Here is a 22,894-nt window from a genome sequence, read left to right as displayed (position 1 = left end):
TTTTAGCAGTGAATTCTTTCCATTAAAGACAGGGGAAAAAGGACAAAGGAGGGATGGAAGAAAGTAGGGAGGAGAAAGGAAGATACCCCTGTCCCTTTGTCATGGTGGTGGCCATTGACAAATTTTGAAAGTATTTGACTAATACCTAGCAGAGGTAATTCTTTTCCATCAGAAAACTTATAACTAGCTCAATTGAGGGACATTAGTTAAAGAAGCTTGTCTGGAAATAATCTGAAAAGATCCTTGTGTCTCATGTCTTCCTTAATTTGTTATAATGAATGAGTCATAATATTTTAAGAGGATTAGAGCTGCTTATAATGAGTGCTACATTTAAGGAACTAAAGAAGCTTTAGTAACAATATAATATAATGTGATTATGGTACAACATAATATGATGGGACAAGATAATATGATTCTTTCATTTCCTGTTTTCACTTGCAAATTGCAAAAAAAAAAAAAACCAACAAAGCAGCTTTTTCTTTCATTCTTTGTTAGAGAAGAAAATGTGAAGGTTAAATAGTATCTGGCTATGTATACTCACACACTCACACAAATACTGTGTTAACTCAATTTTAAATATGGGTAATAAATTTGGTGTAATAAATCATTTTATCTCTTTACTTCTCTAAGACTCTCCTTTATTAATAATGAATATAAAAGCAGGCCTTCAATGGCTTTCTAGCAAAGGTAGTGCATATCTTAAAAAATTACTTTATCTGTATTAATACTTAAAATCATCGAATTAAAAGCAAACTGTGTTATTTTCCTCAGTTCTTGTGACATTAAGTCACAAGACTCAAATTTGAAAAACACTGAAAAATAGGAACGTTCTTCAAGACATCAGGCCTGGTCTGTTTAGTCTTTGTCAAGGAAAAACAAATAGAAAGATAGTTCCATGTTAAAAGAGAAAAGAGGGGCGCCTGGCTGGCTCAGTCAGTTAAGTGTCTGACTCTTGATTTGGGTTCAGGTCATGATCTCATGGTTTGTGAGTTTGAGCCCCAAGTTGGGCTCTACGCTGACAGTGCAGGGCCTGCTTGGGATTCTGTCTCTCACCCTCTCTCTGTGCCCCCCCTCCTCTCTCAAAATAAATAAATAAACTTTAAAGAAAATGGGGGAAAAAGATCGAAACAAAGTAATCTGTGACCATTGATGAAACATTTTTTTTTATGTTTATCTTTTTGGGTTTGTTTATTTATTTATTTTGAGAGAGAGAGAGAGAGAGAGAGAGAGCACAAGCAGTGGAGGGACAGAGAGAGAGAAAATCCCAAGAAGGATCCCAAGCAGGCTCCAACTGTCGGTGCGGGACCTCACATGGGGCTCAGACCCACCAACGGTGAGATCATGACCTGAGCCGAAACCAAGAGTCAGATGCAGGTGTTCCTATCTTTTTTCTTTTTTTTTTAATTGAGGTATACTTATGGCACAGTCTAGGTCCCCTTTCCAGGTAAAATGTTGCCCTAGCTCCTGGGGAGCCATCAAGAAACAACGTCCAAAAAAAAAAAAATTTAAAAAAAAAAAAAAAAGAAACAGCGTCCAATTAGCAGCCCTTCAGGGACTGCTGTTACTACACAGAGTTCCCTTCCCAGGGCCACGCCCTTCTAGAGTGGCTCACCTCCAGTGATGGCTGAAATGGAAGTAGGAAGCCCTGGCCATCATGCCCCAGTGGGGGATAATTCTTACGGGTCCATTTTAGCTTCCCAGGTCCACCTATGGAGACGGTCCTACTTTTGCAGCTCAATTTCTCCCCCTGCCCAGTTGTCCCCACCTTCTACACACAGGAATGGATCCTAAGGGCACAGCCTCATATCCGATCATTAAGCTGTCCCTGAGTCTTCTTTTAGAAGAACCCAAACTATGACACATGATAGACATCAGACAACCTCCAAATAAGGAACTTTTTTTTTTTTATGTTCTGTTTTCTTCAAAAATGTCAGTGACATCAAAGACAAAGAAAAGCTAAGGAAATGTTCCAGATTAAAAGACTAAAGAGACATGGCAAGTAAATGTAACATCTGATGCTGACTGCATCCTATACGAGAGAAAAATAAAAGGCCCAAAAGAACATTATTGGATCAATTGACAGAACTGGAACATGGATTAGAGGTTGGCTGACAGTATTGCATCAACTTAAATGTCCTCTAATTATTAAGTATGCAATGGTTATGTGGAAGAATGTCCTTGTTCTTAGGAAATAGACACTAAAATATATAGGTAGGGGCACCTGGATGGCTCAGTTAACTGTCCGACTTCGGCTCAGGTCATGATCTCGCAGTTCGTGAGTTCTAGCCCCACATAGGACAGCCTGCTTCAGATCCTCTGATTCCCTCTCCCTCTCCCTCTCCCTCTCCCTCTCCCTCTCCCTCTCCCTCTCTCTCTCTCTCTCTCAAAAACAAACATTAATATATATATATATATGAGGAGAAGGGGGCATGAGTTGTGCAACTTCCTCTCAGGAAAACTACATGGACCCATACACAGAATACAAAAATAAATGGAGCAAAATTTTAACAATAGGTAAAAGGGATTTGAAAGAATTCTTTGCCTTCTTCTTGCAAGTTTTTTGCAAGCTTGAAACTATCTTCAAATAATACATTTAAAATACATAAATAATTATAGGTCAACCAGATACAGCAAAATGTTAGTCATCAATCTAGATTATAAGTATGTAATTGTTCTCTGCACGATATTCTTTCAACTTCTCTGAATGTTTGAAATTTGTCATCATAAAAAATTGGAAAAATACACAGGCTAGGATATTTGTTATGGCTCAAGTATTTAAGGCTTGCAAGACTATACTTTTTGGAGCATGATGTACTGATTTCAGATAGGAGCCACAAATTGAATGGTGAATTTATCTATGATTAAATGAGAGAATACATATCAGCATGCCAATTAGACACCCTTGTCTAAAGTAGCGCTCTTTAAAAATTTTTTGTCAGTGTTTATTTATTTTTGAGAGACAGAGAGATACAGAGTGTGAGCAGGGGAGGGGCAGAGAGAGACACACACACAGAAGCTGAAACAGGCTCCCGGCTCTGAGCTGTCAGTACAGAGCCTGGCTCAGGGCTCGAACTCACGAGCCTTGAGATCATGACCTGAGTCAAAGCAGGCACTCAACCGACTGAGCCACCCAAGCACCCCTAAAGTAGCACTCTTTAAATCATTATTTACCTCCTCACTCAGGGAAATCCCATTAGATATACAGTGTAAGCTCTGAGTCCCAAAACTCTTTTTTTTTCTTTTTTCAGTTTATTTATGTATTTTGAGAGAGACAGAGCACAAGTGGGGGAAGGACAGAGAGAGGGAGGGAGAGAGAGAGAGAATCCCAAGCAGGCCCCAAACGGTCAGCTCAGAACCTGATGCAGGGCTCAAGCCCACAAAACCATCAGATCAGGACCTGAGCTGAAGCCAAGGGTCAGACACAACTGACTGAGCCACCCAGGAACCCCAAAACTGTCTTTTTAAATTCTCCACTATATCCTTAGTTGCAAGAACAATTCTCAGAACATGGAATAGGCCCAATAAATATCTGTGGAAAGAACGAGTGAGGAAGAGTTTAAACAAAGATGATTTTGGTATAATTAAATAATTATACCTACTAACCATGAACTCCTGTCATTATGGTCAACATGAAATTTGGCTTTACTTGTTTGGCTTACTTTCTCTTTCTTATTACAAGTTGGGAGAATCAGAATTCTGGAATTGTTTCAGCAACCCAGTAGTTTATCTGGATAAAGCTGAGCCAGGGAAGCTTGAGGTAGTGCTGCTGGGCTCCGGGAGGGAGCAGCAGATCCTTCAGGAAGCAAGCCTGTTGGCAGATTAAGTGTATACAGTGACCTTGAGGAACGAGGTGCAGCTGCTCCTGGGGGCCTCGGAGGGAAGGACTCACCACACAGGACAGAGCCGACTTGAATCCCGGAGAACTGATGCTCCACCACACGTGGAGGAACGAAGTCAGCCAGCTACAGGAAGCCACGCGTCGGAGAAGATAGCTTAGTTCTTAAGGAAAGCATCGACACTCACTCAGAAGGCCAGAAATAAATAAAGCTGCGGGAGACGGCCCAGCCAGGAGTCAGAATGCAGAAATCAGGACTGGAGCAAGACCCGAGAGGAGCCTAAACAGATGTGGAAATAGAGTGCAGTAGCCTGGCAATCAGTTTCGTCTTATTTGGAGGTTTGCCCACGTGGAGCTGGGTGGAAGTGTTAACCACAAAACAACAGCCTTCCCATGATCAAGACCTCCCAGCAAACCACTGGGGCTTGCTGATGGTGCTGGTGGCTAACGGGGGCTCAGTCCCAACTGGCAAGTGTCACCCTGAGACACAAGCTGCTGTTGTTTGAGGGCACCCTTTACATTTTACTTGACTGTACTGTACTTAACATTTCTACTCCCAGCTCAGAGTTGAGGCAAATTGACCAGAGTATAACCAAGAGACTTTTAATTTTTCGTCTTTAGCCCCCTGCCCAGTACCCTCCCACCTCATTTTCAAATCTAGAAAGCTGATTGCTCCTTAGGCAACTTTTATTTAAAATAATTTGTTGGGGCGCCTGGGTGGCTCAGTCGGTTAAGTGTCCGACTTCAGCTCAGGTCATGATCTCATGGTTCATGAGTTCGACCTCCACATTGGGCTCTGTGCTGACAGCTCAGAGCCTGGACCCTGCTTTGGATTCCGCGTATCCCTCTCTCTCTCTGCCCCTTTCCGCTCATGCTCTCTCTCTCTGTCTCTCTCTCTTAAAAGTAAATAAACATTGGGGCGCCTGGGTGGCTCAGTCGGTCAAGCATCCGACTTTGGCCCAGGTCATGATCCCGTACTTCATGGGTTCGATCCCCATGTCGGGCTCTGTGCTGACCAGCTCAGAGCCTGGAGACCTGCTTCAGATTCTGTGTCTCCCTCTCTCTCTGCCCCTCCCCCACTCTGTCTCTCTGTCTCCCCGAATAAACATTAAAAAAAAAGTAAATAAACATTAAAATAATTAATAACAATAATTTGTTTAAATTTATAATTAAATATAAAATTATTTGTTTCAATTTTGTAATTAAATTTAAAATTATTATTTTATATTGAATAATAAAAATGTATCCTTTTAACTAACAGACCCAGCAGATATCTAAAGTGTTTCCAGGGTGACATCTTATTATACTGCTTAAAAAAAATACACACACTCCTCAACCTCATGACACATTGGAGTGAGAATTAAAATCAGTACAGTGGTCTTAATACAGAACTATACCGTGAGACATGATTTGTGATACGTAGGTGTCCGGAAAAATACGATTTATGGCTGGGTTTTATTTCAGATACCTTACCCATTTACAGTGATAGTACCACATAATGTTTCTTCCATTTTCTTCTTCGATCTATTTCATTAGAAAATACTCAACCCGGGGCGCCTTGGTGGCTCAGTCAGTTGAGCGCCCGACTTCAGCTCAGGTCATGATCTCATACTCTGTGAGTTTGAGCCCCGCATCAGGCTCTGTGCTGACAGCTGGGAGCCTGGAGCCTGCTTCAGATTCTGTATCTCCCCCTCTCTCTGCCCCTCCCCTGCTCATGCTGTGTCTCTCTGTCTCAAAAATAAATAAAAACTTAAAAAAAAAAAAAAAAGAAAATAACCTAGTGACACCTGTGTGGCTCAGTTGGTTGAACGCCCGACTTGATTTCGGCTCAGGTGATGATCCTAGGGTCGTGAGATCGAACCCGGCATTGGGCTCTGCACTGAGCATGGAACCGGCTTGAGATTCTCTCTCTCTCCCCCTGTGCCAAGTCTTCCCCTCACACGCTCTCTCTCAAAAGAAAAGAAAATGCTCAGCCCACTGGCCTGAAAGAGGACTTTACTAAAGAAGTCACTGGTGTGTCCAAAAGCTAAGTTACTGGAGGAGGAGTTATAACTCCAAAAGCAGACTAAGTTAGTGTACCAGCAAAGCAAAGGCTTCACTTCGGTGGATTAATGTACAATTTTGCAGTAAGAAAATTCTGGAAAAAAAAAAACTATTTTAATTTTATTACAAAATTTATGAGTTTTAGTTTAGTATTTATTTATTTTTTTTAACGTTTATTTATTTTGGGGACAGAGAGAAACAGAGCATGAATGGGGGAGGGGCAGAGAGAGAGGGAGACACAGAATCGGAAGCAGGCTCCAGGCTCTGAGCCATCAGCCCAGAGCCTGACTCGGGGCTCGAACTCCTGGACCGCGAGATGGTGACCTGGCTGAAGTCGGACGCTTAACCGACTGCGCCACCCAGGCGCCCCATACTTTTTATGTTGAATTACATATGAGGAAATGTCCTAATTTCTTTAGGATTTAGGGCCTGTCAGCAGCAATTGTGAGAGACATTGAAAGGGGAAGAAAGATTCTCAGCGTCTTTCCTATCTGGTGTGTCTTCTCAGCTTCTCTCTCCCTGTCGCTGTCTGAGCGACACATTGTCAACAGCTTAACACAAATGATCCTTGTCCGTAGAAATATGAATGAATTGTGTCTACTGGAATGCAGTTGATTATTGTCCTGTGAATTACTGACCAGTTTTGCGACTGTTTCTAAATTCATGTCAACATTCCTGATGGCCTATATATGCGTGATACTTTGAATTCTCGTTTGGCGGCGTGGTAAGGTTTTTAAAAAGTGTGTATGAAGTTTCTTTCCGGTCCACTCAATTTCCAAGACCTACATTTACCTTCCAGTCCTAGGATAATGATGGGACTAAACATCAAGGTGGGGAAGCACTTCCTCAGAGGGGTGGGGGGCTCAGTGAATTCCAGGCAAGTGGGGAAGGGCTTCAGAGGAGAGAATTCTGATAGCACCCCAAGTGTGGCACTGCGGAGGCAAATTCTTTCTTTCGGGATCCCAGGCTCTCTTCCCTGCACCCCTATCTGTCCTCTTGAAAGACTGTGTATTAGAAGCCGAGTCCCTAATATGACTGTTGGAATCGAGAGACCGAAAGCAAGATTAATAGAATTTCTTTGCACAGCCAGAACATTAACAGAGTGTTCAAGTATGTGCAGCCTTCCTTTTATCTCTCTCTCTCTCACTTTTTTTTCCACACACTGAGGCCACTTTAATCGCTGCTGCAGCTACTCAAACAGAGGAAGAGAGCCAAGCTCATGCTCTAGCCATCCCCAAACTCTAAATAAACTGGTGAGATGTGGCGCTTTGCCGGATCAACGCTGCAGTTTGAGAACACGGCAGGCCTTCGTTGGCCCGAGGACACTTACCTGGCTCACCATCGTGGGATGAAGAGAAGTCATAGCAGCCCCCAAAGACGCTCCAGTTATGCCTCATCTGTCACTGCCCTTGCCCCCCACTCTCCCTCGGGACATCTAAATATTCAAGGGTGTTTATGTAGAGTTGAATTCTGGTTCTATGTTTCCTTTCCAGTCTGTCTTCTTTCTCTGTCACCCTCATCTCTTCAGTTGTTAAACTTCCCTCTTTCCCACCAGGCCCTCTTCATCTAGTGCTCTGGTGAAATCCACAAACCATCATAAGCATTTCTGGGCAGTATTTTATGGTCGTTAAGGACTAGGGCCCTGGAGTCAGACAGACCCTGGTTTCAAATTGCAGTTCCACCTATTACCTACCTGTGTGGCCTTGCGAAGTTAGTCGAAAGTTCCAAGCCCCGATTTCTCCATCTGTAAAAGAGGGATCATAATAATATCTACTTGATTGGGTAGCTGTGGGGATGAAATGAGGCAATCACGTGGAGCTCAGTGTCTGATACATAGTCATTTGTCACTGTTATAATTGTTTTCCCTGGGTCTCCAGACCTCTAAATCCCATTTTCCCTCTATTTCTAGTGTATGTCTATTTCCTATTGTCTTATTTGTAAGTACTATTTCACATTTGTTCCCAATCCAACGTAGAAACTGGTAAGGTTTAGGACATCCTACCCAACATATGGCATCTTGGTATATTAAATAGCTTAAGCTGAAGGAGTTTGAGAAACAGCAGCAGCAGAAAGGACTCTCTGACCTCCCTTGTCTCCCTTGAAGCAGGTCATAGGAGTCTCATGTGACAGATGCCCCCCAGAGACCCTGAGGAAAGGGCACCCTTACCTCCAAGGAAGTAGGGACTCTGAGAAGGATCTGAGCAACAAACCTTGCCATGTTTCCCCCACTTTACTCTCTCCGCTCACAACCCTTCGTCTTAACACATTTTCAGAAGTTCTCATTTTTGGTCAGGATAAAAACACTCCAGTATAACGGTTTCCTCAGGTCTTCATTTCCTTATGAAGGCTCCCGAGTCATGCCAAACTTGTATTAAGCAATCTGTATGTTTTTCTCTCGATATTCTGTCTTTTGTCGCAGGGGACCCCAGTTGAGAATTTAGAAGGGGAGGAGGAAAAGATATTTTTTTCCTCCCCGATAATGGCAAATCAAAGACAGTGGTCACACATACCACATCTTTTTTTTTTTTTTTAATTATTACGGCCAACTTCAGTTTCTTCATCTGTGATCTGGGGAGAAACCCCATCAAGAAACCATTGCTGGGTTGTTTAAACAATAATAACAAGATACTTTCTGTACAGATGTAGCTCTCACAAACACGGTGAACATTCCTAAAAACCCACCGGACTTTCTACAAGAAGTGTGGCAAGCACCAGCCCCACAAAGTGACACATCACAAGAAGGGCAAGGATTCTCTGTATGCCCAGGGAAAGCAGCATTATGACAGGAAGCAGAGGCTAAGGTGGGCAGACTGATTTTTCAGAAAAAGGTTAAAATTGCAAAGAAGTGCTGAGGCTTGAATGTGTTGATCTCAACTGTAGATCGAAGAGAATGCTGGCTATTAAGAGAAGCAAGCATTGAAAGTGATCTAGCTCTAAATGTCATATTTGTTTTATTATGAAGATGATATAATCTTGAGGTTATGTTCACTTAAAAGAAAAAAAAAAAGAGGGGCCCCAGGGTGGCCCAGTGGATTGAGCGTCTGACTCTTGATTTTGGCTCAGGTCACAATCCCAGGGTCATAGGGTCAAGCCCCGTGTCAGGCTCCTAGCTGAAAGTGCAGAGCCTGCTTAGGATTCTCTCTCTTCCTCTCTCTCTGCCCTTCCCCTGCTTATGCTCTGTCTCAAAATAAATAAACAAACATTTAAAAAAAGAAAAAAAAGAAGAAGAATGATAGGGGTATTCTGAACTTCAGTTCACACTTAAAATTGCTTATATCAGAGGAAGGATTATAATATATCAAACACTATAAAAAAGATTTATTCAGAAAGGTATTGCGTTTCCCAGGACACGAGGAGGGGAAGATGACTGTAGAGAGTGTCTGTCCATTCTAAACATTTATTAAAATATTACGAGAATCTTCACGTTCTGGGGCACCCGGCTGACTCAGAGAGCAATCTGTATGGGTAGAGAGCATGTGGCTTTTGATCTACAGATCATAAGTTCAAGCCCCACATTGGGTACAGAGTTTACTTAAAAAAAAAAAAAATACACAGGATACGTATGTGTCTAGCACAGTGCCTGGTTTATAGCCAAGAATTGTGATATATCATTATTATTATCTTACTTTATTAATCTTTGAATTAGGTGTATTATGAAATAATTCACATAATTAGCATGACTTTGTTGAGAGGTTGCAAATTCTTAGGCTTCCCGCTAATGTAATGATCATCGGCTGTAATCAGAGGGCTCGTTTGATATTATTCAGGCTTGGTTTAGCTAACATTTTGGATTTATGCTTCATTCTAAGAAAACATCGGCTGAAACATACCACTGTGAGCAACAAAATAATGGTTTCCTGCTGTTACTGTAAAGCTGCATTGGGCTCATTCCTTCCTTTCCAAAGTAGGACATTCTGATCCTGTGATAATGTTCTACTGAAGGAATGTATTTATTTTGCACCAAATGATTCGTGTAGATGAGTTCATTTCTTGTGCTGAAGACGGGTCTAACATAGCTGGGACTTCTTGCTGTGATCTCACTGACCTGCTGTCATCCAACTGGCTAGAAAACACAGGAATTATCTGGCTCAGCAAGAAGAAGACCAGCTTTTCAAAAGAAATTCTTTTGGGGCATTCTCTCAAGTTTGATGAGTAAGTTATTTACCGATTGCTTAAGAAAAAATCTAAAATGGAGGCAATGGTCATTCTTTACGAAATTACTGAAGAATACTCAGTGGACTTGAGCAGATTCCATTTCACATGGCAAAAAAAAAAAATAGATGTAGTTTTTAAAAATCAAGCTTTTGTTTATTTGAGGCTGAAATAAATGAATGTGAATATTCTTTTTTTAAATTTTATTTATTTGTTTTAAGTAATCTTTATACCAACATGGGGCTCGAACTCATGACCCCAAGATCAAGAGTTGCATGCTCTTCTGACTGAGTCAGCCGGGTGCCCCAGAACGTGAAGATTCTCGTAAATATTTTAATAAATGTTTAAAATGGACAGACACTCTCTACAGTCATCTTCCCCTCCTCGTGTCCTGGGAAACGCAATACCTTTCTGAATAAATCTTTTTTTATAGTGTTTGATATATTATAATCCTTCCTCTGATATAAGCAATTTTAAGTGTGAACTGAAGTTCAGAATACTTGCCCTATTCATTCTCTCAACAAAACAAAACAAAGAAAAAAAAAAACAAAAGAAAGGCAAACTATGGAGAAACGTCATGTTTATACATGAAATATTATTCCAGAGCAAAGCCCGTCTCCCAGATAAGGCAAGAAGAACTCGGTCATTTTACTATCTTCTAAAATTTCCCCCATCTTCTTGGTTAGTGCATGTGAAGGACTATACTGAAGTAACATTTTGTATGTGAGCATGTTGATAATGAGAAAATCACCCCAGAGGTGAAGGGCTATTTCAATAGGGCTAATGAAATAAAAGCCCAGGTGGGGCAGAAAGGCAGTCAAACAAAAAAGTCATGTTTAACATTAGCTGTCTGATCGGGTAAGAGTAAATAATTTATTATTTGCTTTTTTAGTTTATTTATTTTGAGAGAGAGAGAGCACGCTTGAGGGAAATGCAGAGAAGCGAGGGAGAGGGGGAGAGAGAGAGAGAGAGAGAAAGAGAATCCCAAGCAGGCTCTGTACCATCTGAGTGGAGCCCAATGCAGGGCTCAAACTCACAAACCGTGAGATCATGATCGGAGCCCAAATCAAGAGTCAGATGCTTAACTGACTGAGCCACCCAGGTGCCCCAAGAGTAAATAATTTATATCAACTTAGTGTTTTTCATTATGTAGCTAAACAATTGATTTGACTAAGCTTTTATTTCCTGAACTTGCTGGTTGTTTTTGATTGGGGAGCAAATCACCGGCTCTACTGAAGGGTAAGCGGTATTTTCAGATGTTAGTTCATTACAGTTCATTCTAAATGAACTCTTCTCTGACCACCACCAGCCTGTCCCTCAGTCTCAATCAAGGTCACTGCTCTATATGCTTTACTTATAACTGTTAGTTATATATTTGAATACATAATAAATGTCTCTCTTCCGACAGGCTGTAGTTTTTGCTTGCCTTTATACCCCTAGAGCCTAGCTCAGTGCCTGGCAAATAGTAGAATTCAAAAATATTTATTGCCTGGCTGAAAGCCTACATTAGTGGCTTTTGATAGAAGACATTTATGCCCATGGCATCTTGACAATAACTAACAATAATTTTTATCTGAGAGGGCAAAGGTGAGTTTGAGGTGAGAATTTAAATTCTTGATTATCATCAAATTTGTTAGTTCCTGTGTTCAGTTCCTCTTTTTTATTAGAGGTGTTAAAAGACTGTTGAGTGCTTAGGAAAGCTAGCTTCCCTCCTGAAGGATGTGTTAAATCTGTTCAGCCACTTAATTAGACAAGGACTTTTGGTTGACAATGGGTCTTCCAGGAAAAGGTGATGAAATTTTCCTCTAAAATCTTACAAAAGCAAACTAGTTCACTATTTCATGAGTAACTCATAATTAAAACCAGTTCACCCAGTGGCGCCTGGCTGGTCCCATCAGTGGAACTCTTGGTCTCAGGGTTGTGACTTTGAGCCTCATATGGGGTATAGGGATTACTTAAAGATAAAATCTTTAAAAAAAAAAACCAGATAAATAAAAAAGAAATAAAACCAGTTCACCTAACCACATGCAAAAGGAAGCAAATACCAGGCACACCTATCCATATAATAGCATTTAACACATTGTGGTAATACCTAACATTTCCTGCATATTTGTGAAGTACAATACAATGTTAAGCCATTTTACATGCATTTTCACATTTAATTCTCTCAACAACCCTGTGAGATACTATTATTATTTCCATGAGGCAAAGAGAGCTTGGGCACTTAGCAATAGTGTTGAAACTCAGACAAGAGTTCTGGTCTGTCCGATTTCAGGCACTTCCTTCTTAAACCTTGTGCACCGTAGTAATTATCTGTGGAAGTGTTTTCTCCCTTACTAAACTGTGAGAGCCTTATAAGCAAAGATTATGTTTTAATCATCCTTTCTTGTTTGTTTGTTTGTTTGCTTGTTTTTGAGAGACAGAGTGCTCTAGATAGGTAGAGAGAGGGGGAGACAGAGGATCTGAAGTGGGCTCTGGGCTGACAGCAGAGAGCCTGATGTGGGAGTTCAAACTCACAAACCGTGAGATCATGACCTGAGCTGAAACCAAGCGTTGAACGCTTAACTGGGCCACCCAGGCACCTCTTGTTTTACTCACACGTATGTCTCAAGTACAGAGCAGCCTGCGGAAAACCTAATAGGTGCTCAATAAAAGTTTAGTGTTGGAGGAGAAAGTGCTTTCTCAGTCATCCAAACTATAGTATGTGTACTAAGGTTTCAGTGTTAAACATAGTTAACTATATCGTGTATATAAATAAAATACACAAATCTAACAAATATTTAGACAAAATAAAACAAGTAATTATACACGTAAGTATCCTACTATTTTTTTTATTAAATTAGTAATCCATATTTTCTGTTGAAGCATAAGAAACTGCCATTTTGTTAGGTCAAAAATGGTCAAGTCAAATAACAGCACTTTTAAAGGGTATAACCTAATTGAAAAATCTATGTCAACTCTTAATTATATAATCAGGCAGAATACTCCATTACCATATTTTTTTTCTATGCAAACAGAAGTGCATCATTACAAACCACCAATGAGAAAGTTCTATGAAAAATTAAGGATGTCATATCCATAAGCACTATGTTCCAGGTCCGGGGATCCAACTGTACGTACAAATTATTTTTCATGAAATTAGGGACAGTGTGGTCCTAATGAAAATTCAACACCACACATATTTTTTTAGACTCGGCTTGAATTCTCTTTTCCAAGCTACCAGGTTGCAGACCTCCTTTCAAAGTCCTTCTCCACGAAGTCCTCCCTTTTTCATAGCAACTCTGCCTTCATCCCAAGACCTGATGCACCCCCTAGTGTTCCTCAAACACTTCTGGAATGATTATATTACGTGTGTTTATAATGATCACGTTTTGTTGAATAGTGAGGTCTGTTATATGCAATTATGTCAAATATTTGAAATGGCAGAACTAAACCCAACTGACTCATTTATTATTATTATTATTATTATTATTATTATTATTTTAATTTTTGAGAGAGAGACAAACAGACAGCACGAGCAGGGGAGGGGCAGAGAGAGGAGGAGATGCAGAATTTGAAGCAGGCTCCAGGCTCTGGGCTGGCAGCACAGAGCCTGATGCGGGGCTCAAAGTCGTGAACTGCAAGATCATGACCTGCGCTGAAATCGGACGCTCAGCCAACTGAGCCACCCAGGTGCCCCCATAGACAATTCTTTAATAACATTTTGGGGGGGGGGCATAAAAAGAAAACACAAAATTAGAACTTCAGAGAGAAACCCTGGAAGCCATTTTAAGCACCAGTGAAATCTGCTTCGCTTCTGCATGACTCCTGAGGGAACACTAGGACCCTCCCAATTGAATTCTTTATGCGTTAGACTTTATGAAATGAATTACCTTCTTGGCTTCACCTTAGCTGGAACTTTGTATTCATGAGGTTGCCTTTTCGACAGTAACACCAACAAGGCCTCTTGTTTTTGGTGTCCTAAAAAGTCCGCCTAACCCACTGGTGAGCCTGAACCCTTTTCCTACTCTCCTTTCGTCTTCAGTTTAAAAAGAACACTCAAAACAAAGTCCACTTGGGAATTTCCTGGTCCTCGTTGGGTCAGCCTGACTTTGAGCCCAGCTGTATTAATGGATTGGTTAAATTCTGAAATGCTTTATGCAGATCAGCCACACTGGCAATACAGGTTTTCAGGACTTCAGTGAGAGCCTTCACTGCCGGATTGAGTTAGATGTGGATTCCTAAGGAGAGTAGTCAGCAGTATTACTGAAAACAGCAGTGAAAAACATCAAGTGTTATATAAATATATTCCTATTGTAACCTGAAAATCCCTCCTGTTGACAGTGGACACAAATGGGGTCGTATTTAGGGTGTTAATTCGGGATTCATTGGGGCGTCTCCATTTTTCTGATGTAGTTCCACTGTGCTTGCCCGAAAAATGTATCACACTTGAGAAGAGTTCACCCAAAAGTATTCCCGGGGCCTCCAGGAGGTTATTGCACGTGTTTGAGTACAAGTTCGCACTCCCTGGGCACCACAACTCTTATCAGTGCACTGCCCAAGCATGGGAATGCTTGTTGCGTCAAAGCTGGGTAGGGCTTTGGCATGAAGTGAGGGTCGTGGAATGGAGAATTCTCTTTCACTGATATTTGTTTTGTTGTTTTTGTTAGCAGAGACCATAAACAGGGCTTCTTGTGCCCTGATGCTTTAGTGGAAACAGCTCTCTGCTTTTCACCTGCATGCTGCTCTCACATCCCTTGTCTCATGGGTCAGAAGTCTCTGCTCCTCCCTCCTAGCAAGTGCTTCCACAAGCTCCTAGGGCTCAGGAGGACTTCTGGTGGGTACATCCCATCAGTTACTCAGTCAAGTCCAAATCTTGCCATCTCACTTTGACTGTGTCATGGGACACTGACTCTCACCTCCTCCATGAACTGTTAACCTGAATATGCCTGTTCACATCCCTCTCTGCCTTTTCTAAACTCCACCTTCGGTAGGCACCCCATACTTTTTTTTTTTAATGTTTATTTATTTTGAGAGAGAGAAAGGGAGAGAGAATGAGCATGCACATGACAGAGAGAGGGGCAGAGAGGTAGAGTGAAAATCCCAAGCAGGTTCCGCCCCATCAGTGCAGAGGCCGATGGCAGGGTTCGATCCTACAAACTGTGAGATCGTGACCTGAGCCAAAATCAAGAGTCAGATGCTTAACCAACTGAGCTACCCAGGCGCCTTAGCACTCCATACTTCTAAACGTTTTTAGGTTAGGGGCTCCTGTCTAGCTCAGTCAGTAGAGCATGCGACTCTTGATATCAGGGTTGTGGGCTCGAGCCCCACTGAGCATAGAGATTACTAAAAAAATAAATTAAAAACAGGGGCGCCTGGGTGGCTCAGTTGGTTGAGCGTCCGACTTCAGCTCAGGTCACGATCTCGCGGACCGTGGGTTCGAGCCCCGCCTCGGGCTCTGGGCTGATGGCTCAGAGCCTGGAGCCTGTTTCCATTCTGTGTCTCCCCCTCTCTCTGCCCCTCCCCCGTTCATGCTCTGTCTCTCTCTGTCTCAAAAATAAATTAAAAAACGTTAAAAAAAAAATTAAAAAAGATAAACGGACAAACAAGCCTTTTTGGTTTAATAACTTCATTCTGTTCCCAGGAAGCATAGCTTTAAGCTTACCAAGGGCAAGACTCTTCCTTTAAAATTCTTATGTCTTCTTCTACCAACCTAGCCAAGGATTCCATCAATAACTGTTTGATTGAATAGGATTATGAACAGGCACCTTCTTTTAGCTAATGATAAACAAACAATCCCTTTCTCCCTGGCAAAATGGCAAATAATAATTTCCAACTTCCATCTTTTTTTAAAGATTTTTATTTTTATTCATTTTTTTTAATGTTTATTTATTTTTGAGAGAGAGAGACAGAGACAGAGACAGAGTATGAGCAGGGGAGGGGCAGAGAGAGAGGGAGACACAGAATCCAAAGCAGACTCCAGGCTCCGAGCTGTCAGCATAGAGTCCCCAACTCAAGCTTGAACCCACAAACTGAGAGATCATGACCTGAGTCGAAGATGGATGCTTAACCGACTGAGCCACCCAGGCACCCCCTGGTGCTGGTTTTATTTTTTTTAAGCAATCTCTATGCTCAACGTGAGGCTCGAACTCACAGCCCCGAGATCATGCCCTACCAGCTGAACCAGCCAGGTGCCCCCCAACTTCCATCTTCCACATGGAGGTGAAACAGAGTAAGACAAAACAAAAGAATATTTAAACCATTCAAAAGTCCTATCACACTTTATTTATTTGATTTTTGAATTCCTTTATCACAAATTATGTGTTTATTTGCACATGTCCTTCAGAGAGCTGCTGCGTGTCATATTTCAAACACCGAAGTTCACAGGGGTTCATTGATTGATGTTTTAATAATGAACAAGAGTGGCCAATGAGGTCCACATCAGATGGCTGGCTTTCCCCCGGGTCAGTTCCCCTCACAGAGAGAAACTCTTCCACAGGCAAAACCAGGCCCTATTTAACCTTTACCCTTCCACCTGCTAATTAATCATTTGACCAATATATTAATTGGGCTGACGGTACCACGGCATGATGTCTTACAAAACACTTGTGCCTGAATCATGTATACTTGGCTCCAAATGGCACGATTTTCTTTAACAATGAAGAGCATTTTTCGGGGTGCCTGGGGGGCTCAGTCTGTTGAGCCTCTGACTTCGGCTCAGGTCATGATCTCACGGTTTGTGGTTTGAGCCCTGCGTCGGGCTCTGTGCTGACAGCTCGGAGCCTGGAGCCTGCTTCGGATTCTGTGCCTCCCTCTCTCTCTGCCCGACCCCTGCTCATGCTCTGTCTCTCAAGAATGAATAAGTGTTTAAAAAAAATTTTATAAAAAAAAAGAGCATTTTTCATCTTATTTGAGTATCAACGGAATAATCAGAACATACTATGATGATTGAAGAATATGAAAAAACCGTCTGAGTGAAAGAGTTGCCTCAATCAGTATTTATTGGGTGTCCACTGTATGTGGCACTGTATGTAATGAGCATCCATTATATAGATCTCACTGAGCAGTGACTCAGCCAGACATTTAAAAAGGAGGCAGGGGGAGGTGGACTGTGGTGCTGGAAGAAACGTGGCCCATCAGTTTTATTTTAGAGAAAAGGGAACTGAGGTCCCAAAGGTTTGCTTCAAGCCATGAAACAAGCTAAAAGCTTCGTTGGTGTTAGAGCTCTGCGGTGACAGGTAAAATCAAAATGGCAACTGTAAAGATGTGCCCTCACACCTTTGAAGCATATTTGGAAACTGTGCAATTCAAGAGAATGCTGTTAGGTGTGCCTGGGTAGCTCAGATGGTTGAGCGTCCCTCTTGGTTTTGGCTCAGATCAGGATCTCCCAGGCACGAGATCGAGCCCTGCGTCGGGCTCTGCGCTGACAGTCCGGGGATCCCTGCTTGGGATTCTCTCTCTCCCTCTGCCTCTGTACACGCATGCACACACATACACTCTCGCAAAATAAATAAATAAACAAATTAATTAATAAATATAATTAAAAAAACCAAAGAGAGAATGATGTTAGTAATCTTCATTTAACCAGCTATGTCTTTTCTATTAACTTCTTTTTTTTTTTTTTTTTAATTTTTTGTTCAACGTTTATTTATTTTTGGGACAGAGAGAGACAGAGCATGAACGGGGGAGGGGCAGAGAGAGAGGGAGACACAGAATCGGAAACAGGCTCCAGGCTCTGAGCCATCAGCCTTGAGCCCGACACGGGGCTCGAACTCACGGACCGCGAGATCGTGACCTGGCTGAAGTCGGACGCTTAACCGACTGCGCCACCCAGGCGCCCAATCTATCTATTAACTTCTTATGCTATCAGCTGTTACTGTACTCAGACTTCACTACTTTCATTAGAAGTTTTATAAGGCAGAAACCTTTACTAGTCAATGTTATCAAAGAAACCAGGTGAATTAGAACTGAAGAGCCCCCATGAGATCAAATATTTAACTTTTTTTGTGGTTTTTATGAAAGCTGAAGACCGAAGAAAAAATAGGAATTTTCAATATGATAGAGTTTTTAAATCATTAAAGTAATAGACTATTAGAGAAAGTTCAGGAAAAAAAGAAGAGCTATATCACATGAAGAGGCCCAGCATCCACCAGTGTGGCATAACAATTATTATTATTATTATTATTATTATTATTATTTTGAGTAGGCTTCCATGCCCAGCACAGAGCCCAATGCAGGGCTTGAACTCATGACCCTGAGATCAAGACCTGAGGTAAAATCAAGAGTCGGACACCTAACTGACTGAGCCACCCAGCCACCCCTAAAAATTATTTTGAGCAGAAGGCACCTGAGGTCCCCAAATAACTCAATTGTCATAAAGCGCCTCCTGGAGAGCAACCTGGGAAGACTGACTCCTTATTAGAGGTGACGTCTGCACACCACCCCTAAACAGACAAGGGCCCAGTCAGTTATCTTTCTAAAAAATCATTTATTTTCCCATTCCTTTATTAAGGGATGGTACATAAATTAGGAAATCATAACTTATGATTTCCTCCCCTCAACTTCCTAATTAAGATGATATATAAACCCAAATTCTAACCATCTCTTTTTTAAAAAAAAATTTTAATGTGTATGTATTTTTGAGAGAGAGACAGTGCAAGCAGGGGAGGGGCAGAGAGAGAGGGAGACACAGAATCCGAGGCAGGCTCCAGGCTCTGAGCTGTCAGCACAGAGCCCGACGCGGGGCTTCAACTCACAAACCAAGAGATCATGACCCAAGCTGAAGTCGGACGCTTAATTGACTGAGCCACCCAGGTGCCCCACTCTAGTCAGTTTAATTTGCAGGCCTTCAGAACTGAACCTAAGAGAGTAAAGTTTTCCCTCCCTAACATACCATCAGTTTACCATCAGCACATCATAAGCTCATTATAGGCTCATTACCACTACTATTTTGAATACTTCAGTTTTTTTCAACTGCATTTACTTTTTACATAATTAATATTATTAATAAAGTTAATATTATAAGCACCCATTCATGATGCTACATAATCCTCCAAATTATGATTTCCTAATGACTGCAAGATATTTCACTGAGATGCTATATAAGAAATCCTTAACTAGCCTCCTACCATTGGATATTTGATAGCTTCTGATTTTTTAAAAATTATAAATGATTTGGAAAAAAGAACTTTGAGCATACAGCGTTCTTTTCAAAATTATGCCCATAGGTGTGTGGCCTTTGAAAAGGGAATATTCAGTTAAATATCTACCTCAGATGACAATTAGTGGTAAAGTAACAAGATATGTGACATTCTGTTATAAACTAAATGACTGAAGTCCCAGGTAAAATCATAAATAAAGACCATGAGAAAACTGAAAAAGCATCTAGCGTCAGGAAGATGTGAAAACGTGAGGAGAATTTAATTCAGTCAGAGGAATTACTTGAACTAAGTAATTGAAGATCCACAGAAAGGTCCATTGGTCTTTTATTTCTTTCCCCCACACAAGAAAGAAACAAACAAAAAAAAACACACTGGTGCATTCATTAAGCAACAAGTTTGTGGAAGCTTGGGCGGATGTGTTTGTTTTAAGCGAAAAAGGGCCAATTTGAAAGAATAATTGCTGGTGAAAGTTATCAAATTTTCATTTGGTTTTCATTAGCTTTTACTGGGAGGAAAGGATAAACTATTAGACCAAAAGCAGCTGGCTCCCACCTCCCAAAAGAACAATCACGTTAGATAAACCTTTTCTCCCAGCAATTTCCCTGCATTTAGTCATTTGTCCTTCATTAGGAGAGCCCAGGTACCAATTATCCTAACAGGCAATTGATTATGAGATTTCAAAAATGCAGCAACAACAAAGAAATGTTTGTTCTGAAGAACCACAAGCTATTGTCTTTAAAAGGGAGGAAAACAACAACAACAACAACAAAAACCCAACCAACCACATTTACAGCTCAGTTTAGAACTTTCCCCCCTACCTTGTCATTTAAGGAGGGCGAAATCAATTTTCATCTCAGAGCACCATTTTCTCCTACTAGTTTTCTCTAAGTGGCCTTTCCACAAATGATGTTTGATTATTTCTGAGTCACAACTACTTAAAATCCACATTTATGAGCTGTAATTTTCTAGGTAAAAGCCGAGGAAATTACTCAAAGTTCTTTGTGCCCTCCCACCCCCTCACCCGAGCGACACCCTCATGTTCTCTCCTTCAGGGTTTGAGGTTTTAATCAGCAGCAGTAGCAAACCTGGTTATGACCTTCCCTAAAAACTGTGACAGGACCAAAACTATGAATCTGCACATAGAACTTTTCCTAAACTATCAGGAGTCCTTTTTCTGGTCTGCCAGCTGGTACTTAGTCAAAATACTGTTTTGTAAATAAATCATCTGCAGAAAATCCTCATCAGGTCGGCTGCAAATGTGTCAGTCTGAGGAAAACAAACAAGAAAGCACTTACCAGCTAATTTACTTTGAGGAGAGAAGCTATTTTGATGCCTGGGTGTGACCTCCCCGCTCCAGAATGAAATGGAGGGTGGTTTTCAGAACCGCTACGTTGTACACTCTTTCCCAGCCTCCTCATTTGGCTTTTATCTGGCTTTTGAAATGACACTGGAGGAGAGTGATGTTGGGTTTCATTTGAATGTGGTTCTTCCCTTCCTCCACCACCCTCCACAAAAATGCATCATGTATTCCAGGAGAAAAGTAAACGATGAACAAACAGCACAGATTAATTCTTTTGCTCAGCGTGTATGTGTGTATAACTGAGGTTTGTTTTTTGAATGGAAACCATTGCTATTGGCTGCAGTGCCGCAGGCTGAAAAGTGATGGGGGGGCACCCATCCTTCCTTTGTTTGATGGGCTTTTGCTTATGAGAAGTCAAGTTAAATTTCATTCTGACGGTGGAATGAAAAGAACCTTAGAATGTCAAAGGAGAGCTCTTCAACTGCACAGCGAACTGTAGGGCTCATTAGGAGAGATTTTACTTACCGGGTTCCAGTGTGTTTCTGACAGTGGAGAATTGTAATCACACATTAATTAGGTGTTTTAGTTTTTATTTCTTTATCTAGATGGGTTGCCAGAGAAAGCTCTTAGGAGCTGAGGAAATTGATGGATTGGTTTTTTTATCCCTCATCTTCTGTGGTCCCGCAGATGTGAGCACATCTGTGTATCTGAGGTAAGGCTCAGAATTCAGAAATTCACAGGATAAGAAACATGGAGGCAAGCCTTGAGGTGGTTAGCTTCCCTCTGCAGAGCTAACGTGTTTTTTGTAAGCTCTAACAGCAGCCCGATCATGTGATATTGGAAATTGAACATTAGGTCACAAAACATTGTTAGGCCAGCTAATTGAACAGCCTTAGGTGAGCTGCCAGAGAGGAAGGCAATTTTGTATTTGACTGAAGGATAGCAGAATATGCCATCTCGAAACATGCCTCTTTGGCATAAAGATTATTTTGAGCTGGTTGTTTTTAAGAATCTGCAGACACAGAAGAAGCTCTGAAAACAGAATGGAAGTTACCCTTTTGTAAGGGAAATCTATATTTATAAAGGAAATTTACATTAGAAAGGGGGCCTGTATCAGGAAGCGAGCTATTACCAGAGATGACTTTTTCACCTGAGAGACTGTCTGCTTGGCAAGGCAACCTTTGTTTACCAAACATTTCCTCTTCTCACCTTCCCGTGAATTTCCTTCCCCGGCTTTTAGCACCAGACCCCAATCCCTTTCCTTACCTCTGTCTGGATGGTATGTAATCCTCAGTCTTCTGGTCTTTCGAGTCTCATATTCTAGAGGGGCTCCCGTATATATGTAATTAAAATAGTGGGTTTTTTTTTCTCCTCCTGTTAATCTTTTTTTTTTTTTAAACAGGGGGGGAGCCTTAGCCAAGAACAGTGAAAGGTAGAGGGAAAATTATTTTTCCTCCCTTTCATGACCAAGTCTAGAAAATCTAAAGCAGCAATGCTTGTGGTGGTGGGGGTGGGGAGGCGGGGGGGGGGGGAGGCGGGGGGAGGAGGGAACATATCAGAATAACCCTAGGGGATGTGTGCACATGCTTTTTCAAAATATATATATATCCCTCAACCCCATAAGGATATACCCTCTCCAACATTTTCCCGATCCCTTGATTCCACAGAAAATAACCACTGTTAATAATCTTTGCATATTTCTTTTCGGTATTATCTGAGCATAAATATGGTCTTTGGAGGAGGTAGTCGTAGAGCGCTCTGCTGGAGATTCGTATCTAGTCACCAGTTCCTACTCTTTTGTATCAGCAACATTAGCATTTGTTAGTAGTTGTAGGTATGGGGCACCTGCGTGGCTCAGTCAATTGAGCGTCCAATTTCAGCCTAGGTCATGATCTTGCAGTACATGGGTTCAAGCCCCACCTCAGGCTCTCTGCTGTCAGAGCAGAGCCTGCTTCCTATCCTCTGTCCCCTTCTCTCTCTGCCCCACCCCCGCTCTTATTTTCTCTCTCTCTGTGTCTCAAAAATAAAAATAAAACATTAAAAAATAGTTATATGTAAACTTCTGTAATCATACCAAAGTACAATTTCATCCACAAAAGACATTTTGAGAATTTGGGGAAGACTTAGTTATTTTACAGAGTTTTGACCGTATTTTTTGGCAATAGAGCAGGGAGCATTGAGTAGCAAACCATAGAGAAGATAAGAGAAAGGACAGTTAGCAAACGCTTACTAGGTACCAAGCACAGTTTAAGCACTGAAATCCAGGAAAGCGTAAGCGTTTCTTCCCTCAGGATTTTATTTGTAAGCAATCTCTACGCCCAACATGGGGCTCGAACTCACAACTGAGGTCAAGCGTCACATGCTCCACTGACTGAGTCAGCCAAGCCAAGTGCTCCAGTGTAACCATTTTTGTTTTAATGTTTT

At 41.5% G+C, this 22,894-nt stretch overlaps 1 protein-coding gene across 2 annotated transcripts in view; it reads right to left on the bottom strand.

The window, feature by feature from the left end:
- CMKLR2 (chemerin chemokine-like receptor 2) overlaps positions 1-20,600 on the bottom strand; it is a 47,064-nt gene extending 26,464 nt beyond the window's left edge. Inside the window, exons 1-2 of one of the 2 annotated variants that reach the window (XM_047873119.1) lie at positions 20,466-20,600; positions 7,572-7,622 (exon numbers count right to left, since the gene is read on the bottom strand). The gene's annotated coding sequence lies outside the window, so the exon portion shown is untranslated. Of the gene's footprint in view, positions 1-7,571; positions 7,623-13,902; positions 14,038-20,465 lie in introns of those variants that run through there. The other variant, XM_047873118.1, reaches the window with a different exon arrangement.
- Between the last annotated feature and the right edge of the window lie 2,294 nt (positions 20,601-22,894).

This window comes from Prionailurus viverrinus, chromosome C1 (assembly GCF_022837055.1).
Source record: "Prionailurus viverrinus isolate Anna chromosome C1, UM_Priviv_1.0, whole genome shotgun sequence".
NCBI classification, from domain to species: Eukaryota; Metazoa; Chordata; class Mammalia; order Carnivora; family Felidae; genus Prionailurus; species Prionailurus viverrinus.
Note: the sequence above shows the minus strand (reverse complement) of the source record. Positions and strands in the feature narration are given on the sequence as shown.